General features: G+C 41.3%; 2 protein-coding genes across 7 annotated transcripts in view; one reads left to right on the top strand and one right to left on the bottom strand.

Moving 5' to 3' along the window:
• Nucleotides 1–6,603, bottom strand: part of flrt1b (fibronectin leucine rich transmembrane protein 1b) — a 32,545-nt gene extending 25,942 nt beyond the window's left edge. For 2 of the 5 annotated variants that reach the window (XM_031749907.2, XM_039619154.1), the window contains exon 1: nucleotides 1,922–2,030. The gene's annotated coding sequence lies outside the window, so the exon portion shown is untranslated. The other 3 variants (XM_039619167.1, XM_031749829.2, XM_031749760.2) reach the window with 3 other exon arrangements.
• Nucleotides 1–17,399, top strand: part of macrod1 (mono-ADP ribosylhydrolase 1) — a 144,384-nt gene that overhangs the window by 57,680 nt on the left and 69,305 nt on the right. The window lies entirely within an intron of this gene.

Below are 17,399 nucleotides of genomic sequence, written 5' to 3'. Positions count from 1 at the left end.
AGCATCCCAAATTGTTAAAACCTTCCCGTGTGTAATGCATCCAATGCACTGCTGTTCTTATCTGGCGTTTCTGTGAGACATACAGTATTTTTTTCAGGTTATCTGGGATTTGTATTTATTATGCCTTTCCAAGACGGTTTCAGCCAAAACATTGCATTACTGCAATTATATAAAAAAAACATGGATTGTTTCAGTGCCACATAGCCTCCTACAAAAGCTTGCATAGAGAATAAATGGATATATCTTGGAACAACATGTGTCTTGAAACCAACATATCTAGTTCCTGGCCTTCCTGGTGTATGTAGAAAGCAGTGTTTACTTCATTAAAATAATAACCCTATCTATATATATGTGAGTAATTTGATCACATGTGATTGGTGCGGTGTCTAAACAGCCCACAATCTGTCATCAGATTTGATTCACATGCCACTAAATCCTGCCTGCTGTACTGAAACATGTGCCCTTTACCCTTTACTTTTTGACTAAGTGATAAAAGGGAAAGCAGAAGAGTGAGGGAAAAATGTGAAATTAAAATGTGAATTTTAGCCACGCTGTGAGGCTGAATGGTAAAATAACTAATCTAGGCCTTTAAGGGAAAACATATAACCAGCTAGTTGAAAGCTTACCTTGTAGTCGCTGGGTAGTTCTACCTCCAGCTCCTGGTTTTGTTGTGATAGCTTAGATTTGATCTCAGTTCAGGCAAATAGTGAGCATGCTTATCATCACCAGGTGTAAACAGTGCTACAGTTCGGTACAGTCTGTACTTGTTGAAGTTTTGAGGTCACAGTTCGGCACAATTTCCAGGAAAGCATCACAAACAAAGAAACTCAAACAGCCCCTCGATCAAAACGCTGACTGAAAGACTGAAGCCAATCAAAGACTAACACAAACATGATGAAAATCTAAATAATATGGCATCTCATCATTAAACAAATTAAACTAGACGGGCACTCAAATGTTATTGATTTATCTCGCAAATTTACAGAACGTTATCTGTAATGGGCTTTTGCTACACCTCTGCACTTTCATGAAAATCAGCCTGGCAGTTTTTGCATAATCCTGACAGATAAACACAAACCAATAAACAGCAGAGTTAAATTCACCATCAAGACAAAATTCTAATATAAATCAACACCGCCTTACTTTTTGTCAACGCTGATCTATCTGTTTTGAATAAACTTTATTAGAGTTGTTGCTTGATTAAAATTAACTGGAGCCTTGATGCTTCTGTTCGAGGTAAGTTAGCACATTATACAAGACAGAGTTTCTGATGCTGTCATTCATGTTGCGTTCAGTCACTTACTACAGTGATTTTAGTCATGCTACCATGAGTCAGGAAGCGCACGTCTTTATGTTGAAATGAAGCTCTTTTAACCCAGTTGAACTCTAAACAGCATATCTCATCTTTATGTAATGAACTTCAAGAATCTGAGTCAGTTTGGGACTCTTTGATGTTTCGAAGCATCAACGTTCAGCCCCTACACAAGAGTCGAAGCACTGCTCGAGCACCTGGGATTGTATAGCTGAAAGACGACAACATTTCCAAAATGGATCTCGCTCTCTAGATTTTCTTTTATGTGGACATTATCTTTTATAATCAAAACTCTTAGAAAGAAGGAATTGGATTTGATTAAGGTGATGCAGATAACAAGTTAATACCTGATTAATAGGTTTAAATCTAAAACAGATTTACACCACTCAGCATGTGGTTTTTCAATTAGCAGCTTTTTCTAATCAACACTCTTTTTTGGGTTTTTTTTGTTTTGTTTTTTTTTTTAGCCTGGGACAAATATTTACACATATGTGCTTCTGGCATGAACAACATGAGGGATCTGTACAGTACGATTAGTTATTCTGACTTGTAAAGAAGGAGCTCAGATCAGAGTTATAGATTTTTGTCATCATCAGTTTGACTGTTTACCTCTAAATGAGCTTTGTGTTCCCCTCCTCGTGTTAAGAAAAGATCAAATGTGCCGTAATCCTCAGTAAATTATCCTGGGTGCTGTCTCAGTCTGAGTCTCTGTAAAGCTGTTCAGGGCACGGTTATGAAATCATTGTTTCGGGGGCGGGTTAAACTCTAAATCTGGCTACAAGTGCAGTATTTCCCACACATGGGCTTTAATAGTGTGGTGTGACTAGAAACACTAATGTGCAGGTATATGTGGAAGGCCATATATAGCAGACAACACTCTTCTGTTGGGTTGTTCTGTTTATTAGAAAAAGAAAGTACATGTCTTAGTCCCACAGACTGTACTATTACATAAGCTTTTAAACTGCTGACTGGTGATGTGAATAACATCGATCATCTCACTGCAACGCAATAGTTTGCTGGTGTTTGTGGATGATGCCACGCACCAAGCACACCACCATGTGGTCCACCATACTATAAAGACTGCATGCTAGCAGGTCAAAGAATACCACAAACATCCCAAGGCATGCTCAGATAGTAGGATCTACAGTATGCATCAGAACACATGGGCTCAGGCATCACAGGACACCGCCAGAGGTCCCATGACTGTGGCCTGATGGGTCAGAGCTGGTTTAGAGAGGGAGCGAAGGGGACTTGCACAATATTAGACATTTGCTTTTAATCTTGTAGCTGTCAGTATTGGTATATCAGCAAAAATACCGAGCTCTGTACTGTTTTGGTTTTTTTTCCCCCCCATTTGTATTCAATGACAAGACAATTTCCGCTCTTGCTGATCAATAAAGCCCAATTTGATCTGGTTCAGTTCATCTGGTTCATTAGTTTAACTTAACCATTTACCATCCTGAGACAGCAAAAGGTTTAACATAAATAAATAAATATATAAATGAACTGTCATGAAAAGGCCACAAGCCAGCGCCGGTCAGCGTGGACATCATCCATTTACTCCAATTGGGTATTGATTTGGACGGGTACCAATTCCAGTATTGAATCATTAATAAAAGGAAATGTTAACAGCATGCCAGAGTCACTCAATTATTTACATTTTGCCGTGAAACATTAATGCTGAACGTCATGATTTTAGGCTTGGAAACAAATCGACGGACAGCGGTTAATAGCGATGTAAATCTCAGTAGATGTAAGCTACGGTGCTGTAATAAAGATGATAAAGGTCAGATTTAAAAAAATAAATACAGAATCAGAGATCATCAAAGTAGGCATATTAGATGTGACGGTAAAATAGCCCCAGGACAGCAGACATATTACTGAGATACATGAAGCAGAGTTTTGCCACAGGGAACCGACCCGGTGCCTTGAATGTGAGCGTGCAATCACTCAGTGGTAAACTGAACAAAGCGCCACCAGGGAAATAACGTCACTCCTGATCAAAACTGTGGGTAGTTACAACCCCCAAGGTCATACTGCTGGGGTTTTACATTTAACAGTACAGAATACACTGACTGCATATGCACAGTCTAACAAGGACGGAGTAAAATTTGAAGGAAAATATATTACATCAACAATTAAAAGAAAAGAAAAGACTGCATGTAATATTAATGGAGTTGGAAAGCCAACAGAAGATTGTAGCTCTGCAGTTCTTCCATGTGAAACTGCTCAGAGCCTTTCATGTGATTGTTGCGGTCATGTTTTGCTCTGATAATCCCGCCTTCTCAGCACCATGCAGAAGACAGACAAAGTTACTGGTAGATAGCTGAGTGTTTACCAGCTAAAGGCTCAGATGTTTCCCCCCCTGCTGACTAAAAGTGAACCAGAAGAAGAGTGAATTTTGGACCTATCCTCATCAGTTGGCCAGAAATCAAATAAAAGCTCATGTTGCTTGGTGTTTCTTTTAATACACTCTATTCACCCAGTAAGTTTTTTTTTTTATTTCTTCAAACTTGTTGCTGTGCCCTCAGTGTGACCTGGAAAAATATGTTAATTCTAAAAAAGCAGACTTGTTGTTTTCCGGTAAATCTAATTAGCTTTATACAAATTCCCCACTGAGCCTCAACTTAATAAAGGTCTGCTAGGAAAGCCTCCACTTTAAACAGTTAATATTCAGTGGGATAACATCTAATACCTTATGTGTTGTTTTAAAGCAGGCTCTTGGATCATACTTTTTAATAATGTGTTTTATTTGCCCAATAGTGGCATCAGCAACCCAATGGCACAGCTAAGTCAACATTGCTGATACAAGACTAAAAGCTGCTTTAACATTAATCTGTCTGGAGCAATTCTTTGAGTTCAATTAGGGCTACAGAAGTGTTAACAAAAGACACATGCTGTGCAGAGCGCACTGGCATTAACATATCTTTTAACACATGTGCTGCTGAAATTTTAACAAATGCTTGGCTGAGTTTGAGGATTTGGAACAGCTAAATGTAGTTTTGGAGGTGAAAGCAGGGTCTCTTGATAGGATGAATGATGCCTGTAGCAGATTTCAGGGAAATGAAGAATGCTGCCATTCAGGCATGGGGATGATACTAATGTCTGCCAGGCTGAGGATGCACATCTGTTCCCAGGTTTTAGATTTGAATTTTTTTTTTTTTTTTCTGTAATTTCCCAGTCTAAAGTGTTTTTTTTCTCCAACCCCTTGGTTTATTGTGCTTTTCAAATGGGGGGTTATATAAGCAGCGCTCCCCTACTGCTTTCAGATGGGTGAATAAGAGGAGATCAAAAGGGAGGCGATAGAGAAAGAGTGTCTGCTGCCTTCACCTCGTCTTTATTCTCGCCACATTCTGCCAATGCAGTTCCTTCTAACTGCATGACTTGCCCTGGATTCTCTTTCTCTCTGCCTCTCTAGGACATTACACTTTAATCTCATGTTCTGTGCTTCTTTCTCTCCCTCTCCCTCTCTCTCTCTTTCTCCCCCTTTGCCTGTCACTGGCCTCTTTGCCTCTCACTCTCTCTCCTTGTTCCCCTTCCATCACTTCATCCATCCATCTATCCATCTCTCCCTTTCTTCTTTAATCCCATGTTCAACTGCTCTGGCCCCGAGAATCTCATTCTAATCTGGCTGTCTCGATATGACTGCTAATCCCGTACTGTACATGCACATGTGTGTGCATGCGCAGATGTACGTTTATGTTTGCACCCAGTTAGAGATGTTAGTTAGTTTTAATGAGACGAGTTACATGACGCAACATTTTGATTGTGTGTTTTAGTCTGCTTGGTGTCCTGCGCATCGTGGAGCATCAAAGCACAGAGAGCCTTGAGAGACAGAGAGAAAGAGAGAGAGAGAGAGAGAGTGTGTGTGTGTGTGTGTGTGTGTGTGTGTGTGTGTGTGTGTGTGTGTGTGTGTGTGTGGGGTGGGGTGGGGTGGGGGTAGACATTGTCATGTAAGAAGGGCATGCCTGTTGGGAGAGTTGGCCTTTCTGATACACACACACGCACACACACACATAAACGCAGACCCACACACAACAGCTCACATGGGGAATGCAGGGAGGGAACAGGAAAGAGCGATAGGAGGGACGAGAGAAAACATACAAGCGGGAATTCTTTCTCTTTACAAAGTATAATCTCTGGCTTTAATCTCCCTCTGCCTGTTAACTCTCCGAAGCCCTGCTTCTCAAATCTCGGACTTTTTTTCTACTTGTCTGCGTAAAAAGCTTGGTCCAGCAGGTAGCTGCACAGATGAACACACACGCAAACACACATCTATATAAACGAGGGCAGGCGTACGTATGTGCAACACGGAGGGAGTCTAAAGCTGGTTGGCATCAACATGTAACCACGATGACAGACTGACAGCACTGAACGAAGCGTTTCCTCTGCAAACGCAGTCACCAACACGAACCACATCATACCTTTGTTGCCCTTTTTTCCGCCTCTCTGGTGCTCGCTCCCCTCAGGGCATCCTTGTCCTATCATCCCTCTCAAGTTAACAGATTATTTCTGGGTGTCCGGTAAGTCCCGGCCAGCGGTCTCCACAGCCGGGGCGAGCGCGCCGCAGAGGAACGGGGACGCTCGGTCTGTCCGCACCGAAGCTCCGCGATGTGCACGAGTTATCTCCCACCCTGTTGTTTCACTCCGAGCTCCGCTGTGGTTAATGTGTTTGGAGTGTGTGTGTGCGTGTGCGTGGAAGAGAGAGAGGGAGAGTGTGTGTGTGTGTGCCAGAGAGGGGCTAACCTCGGATAAAGTCCAGTTTTTCCCTCTCCAGCGTCCTTTCGCTCCCACTTCTCGCTGTCAGCCAACAACCAAACGTCAACTTCGCTACTTCAACTCCAAAACGGCATGTCATAACGTTAATACTACACAGTCTCTTTCTCTCTTGCTCTCTCTCTCTCCCTCTTTCTCCTCAAAAGAGGTCCGTGTCTCTCCCTCAGCGCAAAACAGCGGCAATAGGTGCGACTAATCTCTATTTCCACCTCGCTTTGTCCCCCTAGTCCTCAGGGCGCCTCCGTCTTTTTAAATAAACCAACTGTGTTCAGTAACGGTTTGACAGGTGTCGCCTCCAGCGCACGTTGTGTCCTCCTCCTCCTCCTCTTCTTCATCATCTAGAGCCGAGACTGCGCGTGATGTTGTTTTCTGTTGGGGTGTGTGTGTGTGTGTGTGTGTGTGTGAGGTGGTGGGGGGTGTACTCTTTACAGCGTACAGCGGCTCTCTGAGCTCCGTTACAGGGGTTCAGGAGGTCGCAACGGTCCAGCAATTACCGACAACTCACCACGCATTAGAGTGACAGGTGCACAGACACACACCCACGCACACACCCACACACTCGCTCACACACAGGCTACACAAAGCACCGGAGACTGTAGCTGTTGGGGCTTTGGGGCCCCCCTTAGATGGAAAATGAGTGGATTTAAGCCCTCGAGGAAAAGGAAGGAGAAAGGTTTCTCACACTTGAGAAAATGAAGTAATAAATACTATTTTAGTGTAAAGTCTGAGTTTTAATTTGACCATAGTCATAAACATAGAGTCACTGGCATCACTGTGTGTCAGGACGAGTCAAAGGCAGGGGTCCTTGAGGCATAATGGCTGTGAATCAGCTCGGGGTTAAATTGATTCTGATGTGTTTTAATTCTGACTCTGTGACCAGTGAGTTTTATTTGCCTAAGAGGCACACCTCACAATTAATTTGCATTTATTACCTTTGCGCTGTTCGCTCACTGAGGAGTCGCCACAGCTTAGGCTTTGAATGCGAACACAGCAATTTTAAATGTTGCTTTCCCTGACAGAAGTTGGTCATGCCAGACCGAGGTGCAAACATTGGCACACCTCTGTCCTCTTCAATCACGCACCCACCCACACACTCTGCAGCTCATCTGCACACAGAGCATCTGTACAGGGCCTGTGTGGGCCCCTTGGGGCTCCAGGTGCAGGTGCAGCTACACCACCAGCACCCTCTGGCGCTGTTCCAGAGATGCGGTAGTAGGACTTGGTCTGATTCATTTTGAAAGACTCTTGTAGTCAGACTCATGGAAACAATCAGAGGGACTGGAGCAGATTTCCCTAGCAGTTATTTTGGCTGCTTGAAAATGTTATTTTAGAGTGCGTTTGCTCTAATCTACCACTGTGTCATACTGTATATTTGCCTCACAGTGCAACCCTGAAAAACTTCTTGATTGCCATAATACTATTATTATATGTTTTTAATGTCATCTCCTGAGACTGTGTACCTGAACACTGATGTTCTTAATCAATACAAGAGTCCCTCACAGTGAGTCATTGCTAACCAAACCTTAACATCCATCATGCCACACAAACGCCAAAAAAACCCAATTTTACCCTCACATTAGTAAAAGTCTAATTTAGTAGTACTTATGTTATGATTAATTATTTGGAAAAGTGTAAGTTGTGTTTTTCTGCCTGTAAGAACAAAACCGCTTACAATCAAAATCTCTTTGTGCAGGAGGAGCTAACAGAAACCAATCAGGAAATGAGCAAACGGACACGTAGGCTTAGAAACTTATTGGTGACTGCCGTGAAACTACCAGTTGCTAGGGAACAATGAGTATTCCCTGACCGGCTGCAAGTGGTTGCTGGCTGTTGCTGTTGAATTGATTGCTAACCCTTATTCATGTAGGCCAAAAGACCGGTCAGTGACCTCATGGTTACCACTGGTCACTTAGGAAAATTTTGTATTCCAGACCAGTTGTTAAATGGTTGCAGGAGGCTGCTGATTGTCGCTAAAAGAAATTGGTCGTAAAGACGTATATGGTCCTGCATCGGAAACCTTGTGGTTGCTGCAATTGCTCATAGTTTGTATGGAAGATGCCAACTTGTCTGCAAACAGTTGCCAAGTGGTTGTGAAAGTGTAAAGAGTACGATGCAAACTGGAAATGGACGATATTTGCCTTCAAAGTAAATGTTTGGCATTTTGAAACACATTGATGTAATAAGGCACAACTTTTATTTTGAATGCAAAGTGTTTTAGTCGAGTGTTTGCAGACCTGTCGGCATCTTCAATGGAAACCATGAGCTGTTGCCAAATGGCAATCTGATACACAACCAAAGCAGTTATTCCCGACAACAGTCATCAACCGCCCACAATCAGTCGACAACTTATCAGGGGACACACATTTATCGCAGAAACCAGAGGTTGTCAGAGGGTCACCGACTGGTCTCTAGGCTTTTGTGGCTGAATTTGTGTAGACCCCTGAAGGTATTTATCTATATTAGACATTACAGTGTCATCATGTTGTCTAGCAACCATCTATCAGTGGGCTTTAGCATTTATGCACTTGTAACACTTTATAAAACATTTTATCATTCTAACTTCTCACCAATTACATCTAATTTAGCAAATATTATTAAATATTTGATATGTCTAAATTGTCATGCTTACAGTGTCAGTATCACTTACATCATGTGACATGTTAATTTATGAAGTCAAGTGTACTGTAATTATGGAGTGTAGCGGTCTCTAATAATGGTAGTACTTATATATTTCTTTTGCTTGTGCTCTAAATGAGGCAGTGGGACGTGATGCTGCATAATTATTGCTTAGCTATTTAAGTCTGGTACTATAATAATGCTAACATTTGACATTTTATGCAGTTTTATTTATTTTTCCACATGTAGTATAAGCAAAATATTAGGATAAAGGAAAGTGTACAATATTGTCAGTCCACTTGTGGATAAAGGCATTGTGTATGTTTGAAACATCCACATTTAGCAATCCAGTTCTATATATTCTTCCACTTGTCTTAATACAACAGTGTAATATTGACTGATTTATCATTCTCATTCTACTAACTGTTTTATGTTGTCATATAAAGGAGCTTGAACCTGACTTGAGAACCTGAAGTACAATACAGTTCAGTTCAATCCATCCAGCTATGTTTACAAAGATTACCCTTGGTTTTATTGATCTACATCAGGGTGTTTCTTATTGTGTTTTTTTTCCTCCCATTTTTTGTTGAAAAATGTTCTTAAATAGAGGGAACTTATTACAATCAGTTTACTATTTTTTCTGTTTGTTTTATGGCATTCGTAATAAAAAAAATTGAGTTATTCCTGCAGGAACTATTACTGTGTCTGTGGTAAATTACTGTAATTTATGGTGGATTTATCCCTCGTGGTATCTGTTTAACACCCCCGTTCAGGCAATTATTGTCTTAAGTAAAAGTAGGTTAAAGGATTAGCTGCATGTTCCCCTTCAAATATTAAAAAACCAAAAAAATCGTAGCCACAAATGGTGAACAAAGTGGCCCAGATTATACCAAAACAAATGATACACAATCATTTCAACTCACTGATAAGTAGATTTAGCATGATTGATGAAATTGCTCACAATTGCTCTCTGCATAATAAAAATTGCATTAGCAGCTGCTTAATGCTTAATATTTAAAATCTGAATATTATCTATATTTACCAGTGCAATTTTTGCACTGGTAATTGTTGGTTTGTTGTGCAATATTGTGGTCGTTCTGCACTGGCCTGGCCAATCAACACTTAAATGCTCATCTCTGACTGCTAGTTAGACCACAAAAAGCAAAACAAAGCACTCTTCTTCTTCAAGCTTCCCTCAGTCTCATTGTACAGACTTTGCATTGCCTCCTGCATGACACATTTGCATGTTGGTTATATTCAGAATGGGTTCCCTGTATGTTCATGCTAATAACAGTGATGGCAAGCTCAGTAATTTTCTGAGAGCACTACTGAAGATGATATCAGCCTGTCAAGTCAGACAAAACCTTGAGCCAGTATTATCTACTGTGCAATAATTTTAATCTAAAAGGGACCATAATTTATAAAAAATAACATTTGTGCTGTATTACACAAGATTTGACACTATTGAATGACACAAGAAACGTGTTTGCTGAGGTTATATATAAGAAGTTGGGAAGTTTTTCATAGACCTCTAGTATCGCCCCCTGCTGGCCATAAGAAAAAAAAATCATATTTAAGGCATTTCCACATTGGCTTCACTTTTCAGTAAGAGGCTACATCTCTTCAGTAGAGATTAAAATATAAAATATTGAATTTAGTAATTAGGCATTTATGGTATAAGATTGTGTAAAATGATAACAAATGGCTTTGTGCAAACTGGAAAAAGCCCAAATTTATGATTTACTCGCAGTCTCACCAGAAGCAAGAAAACAAAACTGGATCAACAGATGTTCTCTTAATTAATTCAAAAACCATTTTAGAATGATAAAATATAAATATTTTGCCAAGTATGCAATGCACTCTCTATGGTAAAGGCAAAAAAGGGCTTTCTCTACATCATTTATCTTCGCCTGTTGTTAATGTTGCCTCACTGATTGCAGGCATTTGAATTTCTACTATAAAGTTGTTGAGGAAGTACGCGGGCTGTTGCCAGCCGTTATAGTAACTGTAGTCGGAGGAGGATTTACGACAAAAAAATGTAAAGTACCCTTAAATACTTCTACCCTTCAGCTGGCCATTTCCCCAATGCATTACTGCTCATTTGCATAAAGTTGAACTCTGGTCAACTTCCTCCGTTTCCAAGTAGTCTGAGAAACCTGCTCTTGTCACGCTTCATCTTATCATTAATTTAAAGCTACCAGCTGCTTCATGTCATATCGCCACTGCAAGTGTGAACTCTGGTAAGAATGCACAAGCAATTAGCAGTGTTGGGATCCTCACTTATAAATCTATGTTAACACTACATCAGTGCGTACAAATGCACACTTTGCAGTAAAGTGTTTGTTACACACAGGTGGGAATAAGACTTTGTGAAGCTTAAAAACCCATTTCTAGTAAGTAAGATTTGCCAAGAGGCCAAGGAAAGCCTATAAAGCAGCGCAAACACAGGTGCAAGAAAAGGAAACGCAATAACACCATTTCTTTTAACCCAGTTTGCTTGGATCTTGTCATTGGAGGCAAATCCTCTTATCTTATTAATTACAAGATCAGATTGTTTTATTTTAAATTTGTCTTCCTCGGTTTAAAAGGTGATGGTAAAGAATCAAATCTGCATTTATCCTGCAACGTAGCTCAGGCTTTGTCCTTTTCTGACACAGGGACAGCAGCAAACTGATTGACATTCTCAAGTGGTCCAAATAAATGATGGCTAGAAATTAAATGACTGAAAGCGCTATAATGGTGTTTAGGACAAGTGGGTAGGAGAGAGACAGGCAAGCGGGAGAGGGAGGAATACACAAACAGGTTGCACTGGGGCCTGGGGAATAATAGGGATAAACCAGGGAGAGCAGGGAGAAAGGACAAAAAAAACTAAAATAAGATGGAGAGCCATTTAAAGCAAAGACACACACTGGCAAAGCTGGTTTAACACAGAGCTACAAAGTAAATGTTACCCTGTTTTCATCATTATCATCATTACATCCGACTTCTAACACAGTCCCACAGAGAGAGAGAAACATTCACACACACCCATGCACGCGCAGGTGATTAAACATAGTGAGCCAAACACAAAATGAGAGCCCATTGCCTCTCCTTAGTCTCACTCTTACAGCCAAATTCTTTCACCACCTCCTTCTCTATCTGGCCAGGTTTTAAGGTATTTAGCTCCTGTCCTTCACTGATGCATCAATCAGGCCTCTTTCTCCCCCTTTCTCTGATTACTTACCTCCCAAGAAAGAAGAAGAACTACACTCCATCTTGTTGTTTTATGTTCCCGGCAAATTTAGCCCTGTGTCTCCCTTCTCCACCCTCAGGTCTCTTTCACTTTGTCTCTGTCTCTCTCACTCACTCACCTCCATCATCCCCTCCCTCCCTCGCGCTCTCTCCCCCCTCCTCCCCGAGCCCTTCCTCTGTCCCCTGACACCTCGCACTCCCCTCCTCCACCCCATTCTCCACTCCCTCCCTGTCAACCCTCCCTCCTCCCGTCTCCTTCCTTCTGTATGTAGTTGTATAACTTATCACCCTGATCCCTTTACCGCGCGATAATTGGTGTGTCTCTGCAGCAGATGCTAGCGCGTGTTATTTGGCGGCTAAGCATTAGCTCTTCCAATTAGTCATCTAATACCAGTAAGAAAAAGAAACTCTTGGCCTCTGCGCTTTCAGCACCACAGGAGCAGAGAGTTGTGTGTGTGTGTGTGTGTGTGTGTGTGTTTGTGTTTGCTCATGCAACAACTGTGGCCAGCTCGTGCACACACAGTTACACTGTATCCACACATGACCGGGCAGAGGGTACATGTGGGTTTTAACAGATGGCGAAACACTTTCCCTCGAGTATCGACATTACTCTCTCTCTTTCTCTCTCTCTTTCGCCCTTACTCCTTCTAATTAACTAGGTTTCAGTAACAAACCTTTGGGCTTTGCCATCACCATGGTTACCCAAACACTGACTGTCTGGATTTGTATATGCATGTATCTGTGACTGCTTGAAAGGGTGGTGTATGCGCATGCACGTCTTGGTGTTCAAACCCCTTTTCCTCCTGCACCCTTCTGCGTATGTGTTTGTGTGCCTGTGTGCTTCCACGTATGTGAGCGTGTGTGTGTGTGTGTGTGTGTGTGTGTGTGTGTGTGTGTCCACATCTCTGCAACTGCGTGATTGTGCATGCACATGGGTATTTTGGTTGCTTTGATGCCTTTGTTCCCCCCACAAGGGAAAACAAAGGCATCAGACCAGAGGCTGGTTCAGACTCAAGCACCTATGTATCTACACAGAGAATAACAGGATTATATGGGATGACTGAAAATGTGTCAAAGACTTATTGTACATTTTTCATGCAAGATGATCTTAATAATTATATAATTCAATGAATAAAGATTACAAGTTGAGATTTTTTTCTTTAAATGGTGAGATGAAATGAAAATCATTTTTGCATTTGTGACAGGAAGGTACAAGGTGAATTTGAATTTGAACTTGGCTCCCCTTCTTTGAAAGGCAAAAATAAAATGGAAATAGGATGTTGGAGTGCATATTTTACATCTTCAGCTACCTGGGCAGTCGGTACAGAGTAGCTCTCTATGCATTGCCCACGTGTTACCTACAAAATAGCAATTCTGTGATACTCAGTGTAGATAATTAATCACCATCCTTGTATACCTGAAGAATAAGGTAGCACTTTCCCTGCACTGTGGTGTCACAGTGTGCAAATATATATTATTACTATTAGTCAGTTGGAATAATGTGTCTGATTAATGTGTCTGATCTCTAATTTGCTTTCCCCTGCTGTCCACCACGTCCCCCCTGTGAAGTTCTTGTGCTTCACTATAATTTAGTTAACTTCCATTGACGTTAACCTCATTTTATTTTGAAAAGCACCACCTTAAGGAATTGGTAGTGGAATCCATTTTTAGCATTGCCTCTGTGTTTTTAATAAAAGTCTTCATATTGCTTGCCAGAGTACTGAAAACGTATCTCAAAATGAAGTGATATGTAATATTGCAGAACTGATATTTTGTCCCACATCTTTTCCTGCGCGCTGTTCCAAATATTTTGCCAAGAACGTTGACAAATACAGGTAGATCCACAGGTTTTTGGCCAAATAATAAAAATAAAAAGATTAATTTTGACCCCAGTTACTTTCAAACCTCTGAAAATTGAGATATATGACAGTGCCAGTGAGTGCAACACTTTGGTCAAACTCCTTGCACAGTCAGAATCTCAAACCCACAGTGGTGGATTACAGAGAGAAAACTCAGGAAAAATATGCCACTGTCCACAAACTTATGGACCTAACTGAGCAGAGCGTCCTGATCAGCGGGCCCTCAGTGTCCTGATCCACAGATGAACTCCCGACTGCACCTGGTAGTCCTTGTTCTGCTCTGAAGCCTCCGTGAGCTTGAGCACTTTAACCACTTTTCCACCTGCCACAGGTTCTCATTAGAGTGTCCCTGCAGCTTGCAATGGATCTCTGAGGCAGAACATGGGCTACTGTCGCCAGTTGCAGTCAAAGACTGTCATTGGAGCTGAATGATATTGAAAACCTCCACGTCAGTGATCTGATTAACGAGTCAGCCAGTCAGGAAAACACAAGACAGGGAAGGCTGGGGCTAGCTCAGGGATTCTCCAATAGTAGACTGATTGCGGATGGAACCTTTTTCTTGGACGGGTTTAAATATGCTAAAATGAGTTGCCAGTTACACTCTGACTAGTCTGCCCCGCTAAAGTCTCTGTGTTGGGAAATTCTGCTTTGCAGCCGATACTGAAGCACAGAAGTATGCTATAACTCTGAAGGAAGGGTAAGAAATCAGCCCCATATAAGTATTCAGTGTATTTTTCAGGTGGTGCAGTGAAGTAAAGGCTAATAAATTAAAACAAAACAAAACACTGCTATACTTTCAATATCCTTCAAATGAATTAGGTCATACAGAGTGCCGTCTGTTCATGTCTGAAGGCAGCAGTGTTTATACCGGTCATCAGCTTCCTCTGGGCTGCACCAGCCTGCCCCCACGATCCCTCTCTCCAAGAACTCTTTGTCTGCTTTTGTGTGTTTTTGTCATCTTGTATCTTCACACGCTAACAGTGACGGCATCAGGAAGGGGGAAGGAAAAAGGAAAAAAAAAAGAAGTGCTTGAAAGAAAAATACACATCCAGCCTACTCTTTTCCCTGTACGGACATAACTCGCTGCTATCTGAAATGGTAGTGACTGCCATCTTATTAGTACTTTTTTTTTTTAAATTTCTCAAACAGACATTATCATGTGGGAGTAAGACATTTCTGTCAGCTCTAATAGAGCAGCCGACACAAATCTCAGCAATCTAAAACATCAGGTTTTAGTGTCATTCCCTCAGAAAGAAAGAGGACTTAGTGCACACAAATAACAGCCGTAGGGTTCCAGAGGGTAATGGAGTAATTAAACACGTTGTCATCGTTGCATTGTTTCTCTCGACTGCGGGAATTTCATTATCACTCTCTGTGTTTGCTGTGTCTTATTGTGATTAATGGAAATGTTTGGACATTACCTGACACTGATGTAGCCAAGGCATGTAGCAGGAGAGGAGGTGAATAATTTGCTTCCAAAAATCGTTAAGTTACAACTGGTCCCATTTGACATGCCTAAACACTCTAAATTTGTTTTTACAGCTCCTAATGCAGTCATTAGCGATGAAGTAGCAATGGGATTTACACTTCTTTGATGACACTGGGTGTGTTTTGGATTCTATAGATTGACACATGGTGACACCTACCAGTTCAAACTTGTTTTTACTCGTTATAGTGAAAGTATCACTGGCCTATTGAGTGGCTCCATATTATTGATAGTCTGACTCCTGGGAGGACAGAAAGCTACACAGCTAAAGTTCTCTGGAGCAAAAGAGGTAAAGGATAAGAACGGAAAAACTATTTAAAAAGAATGCTTGCTATTGGCCAGATTAGTCCAGAATTATGTTGAACACAAAGTTAAAATAGTTTTTTAAAATCTGTGATGGAAGAGTTAAAAAAAATTGTGGTCAACATGTCAGACTGGATACTTGTTTAAAACTCACTTTCACAGTAATATGTATTCCACATTCATTCTGCAGTGCATGATTATTATTTGCTGTTAAACTATATTTATCACGTATCCACACTTGATGCAGACAAAGTAATATCTATAGTTAGGTGTAATAGGGTTTGGTTCCCGTAACTGTCAGTGTCAGTTTCCTAGCAACCAATTTACCCATTACTAAAGTCAGACAGTCAGAAAGACGATTTTTAAAGCCTGTAAAATCATCACGCTTTCATATCCTCAATATATCAAATTACAATGTGTGAAACAAATCTCTCATAATGATGCTCATTTTGCCTTTTATTTGATAGCTGCAGATAGCTGTTATAGCAGAAACCAACAGGAAATGTGGGAAGGATGGCAGGAAATGGGATGCAGTAAAAGGTACACCTGGTTGGGAGTTGACCTGGAACATTGTGCTGTTTTGCATTGCACTTTAAAGTTTTTGTTGACCCACAGTGTTGTCGTCACTTTGCTATTGGCTACAGCTGGCAGATCTACAATGCAGCTGTCCTTTGGTGAAGATAGTTCAACATTTAGCCGCTATACAGTTAGGTAATTAACCAAGGACTGGTTAGAGATTAAAACAGAGGTAACGTCAGTAAATATTCGGCTTGGATTCAAAAGGGTGGAAACAGACAAATTATAGGTGATTACTTTGCTCGGTAACTGCTCTGTGTCTTGCTAACAAGTTCACCAAATCAGCCCTAAAACAAGTGCTGTAACAAGTTTCCACTGTGGCTAAACAAAATCAGTTATTCCAGCAAATATGATGTCACAGTCGGGCTCACCAGTTCACTTCAGCACCAGTAAAACACTGATGACTGTAGTTTTTGGTCCAGCTCTCCATGTCAGAGCTGCAGTCTGTCTCCTTCAGGCAGATTTGTTTTTCTTTAGAAAGGAAGCTTTTCACCACTCAGGAGTCCAGGCTTCATATGGCCTGGGGCGTGTTAGTCAACACAGACGAGTACTAACAAGACCTAGTGTGTGATATAAGCCTTATGTACAGCCTGCAGCTAATCAGCACATGATGAACGGGTGACTTAATGGAGACGATTTATCTGTCTGAGGTTTTCCATCTGAACGAGCTTCATTCAGGTTCATCATTCGATCTATCAGCTCTTAGACAAGCTGTGCACCTGAGACAGTTTCACACTGTCACATTAAACTCCTTTTTTTTTCCTAAGAAGGCTTGATAGAGAGTAGAGAGAGTCACTTTGGGAGATGTTAGTGAGACGTATACAGGGAAATGTGCTGTGTTTAAAGGGTGAAATTAAGTGGTATTTACAATTAATGAGGCAATGGGGGATGGTGAAAACGGTGAAGACTAGAGAATCCTCGAGAAGGAAAGACATCTGTGGGATTTAGCTTCTCTTCCTCGCTCTCTTAAAAACCAACTTGCTTCATGTACAGTCTCAGTGCGTACCCAGTTGGCACAATGCCTACTGGCAAGGATTAGCTAAAATGAGAGCTGTCCCCTGTGTGTTCATACGTAACTTTGAAACTGTCCCTCGCAGAACGATTATGTGCTTATCAGATTATCCTAACATGTTCACAGCAACCAAAATGGGATGCATGAGCATAGGGGAAAAAAAAGAAGAAACTTGATTTGTATGAGTTTATGGTACGGTTTCCTGGAAGCACTGCAGATGTCCTCAGG

The sequence above is a fragment of the Oreochromis aureus genome, linkage group 2 (genome assembly GCF_013358895.1).
Source record: "Oreochromis aureus strain Israel breed Guangdong linkage group 2, ZZ_aureus, whole genome shotgun sequence".
NCBI classification, from domain to species: Eukaryota; Metazoa; Chordata; class Actinopteri; order Cichliformes; family Cichlidae; genus Oreochromis; species Oreochromis aureus.
This window is presented reverse-complemented; position numbering and strand designations above follow the sequence as displayed.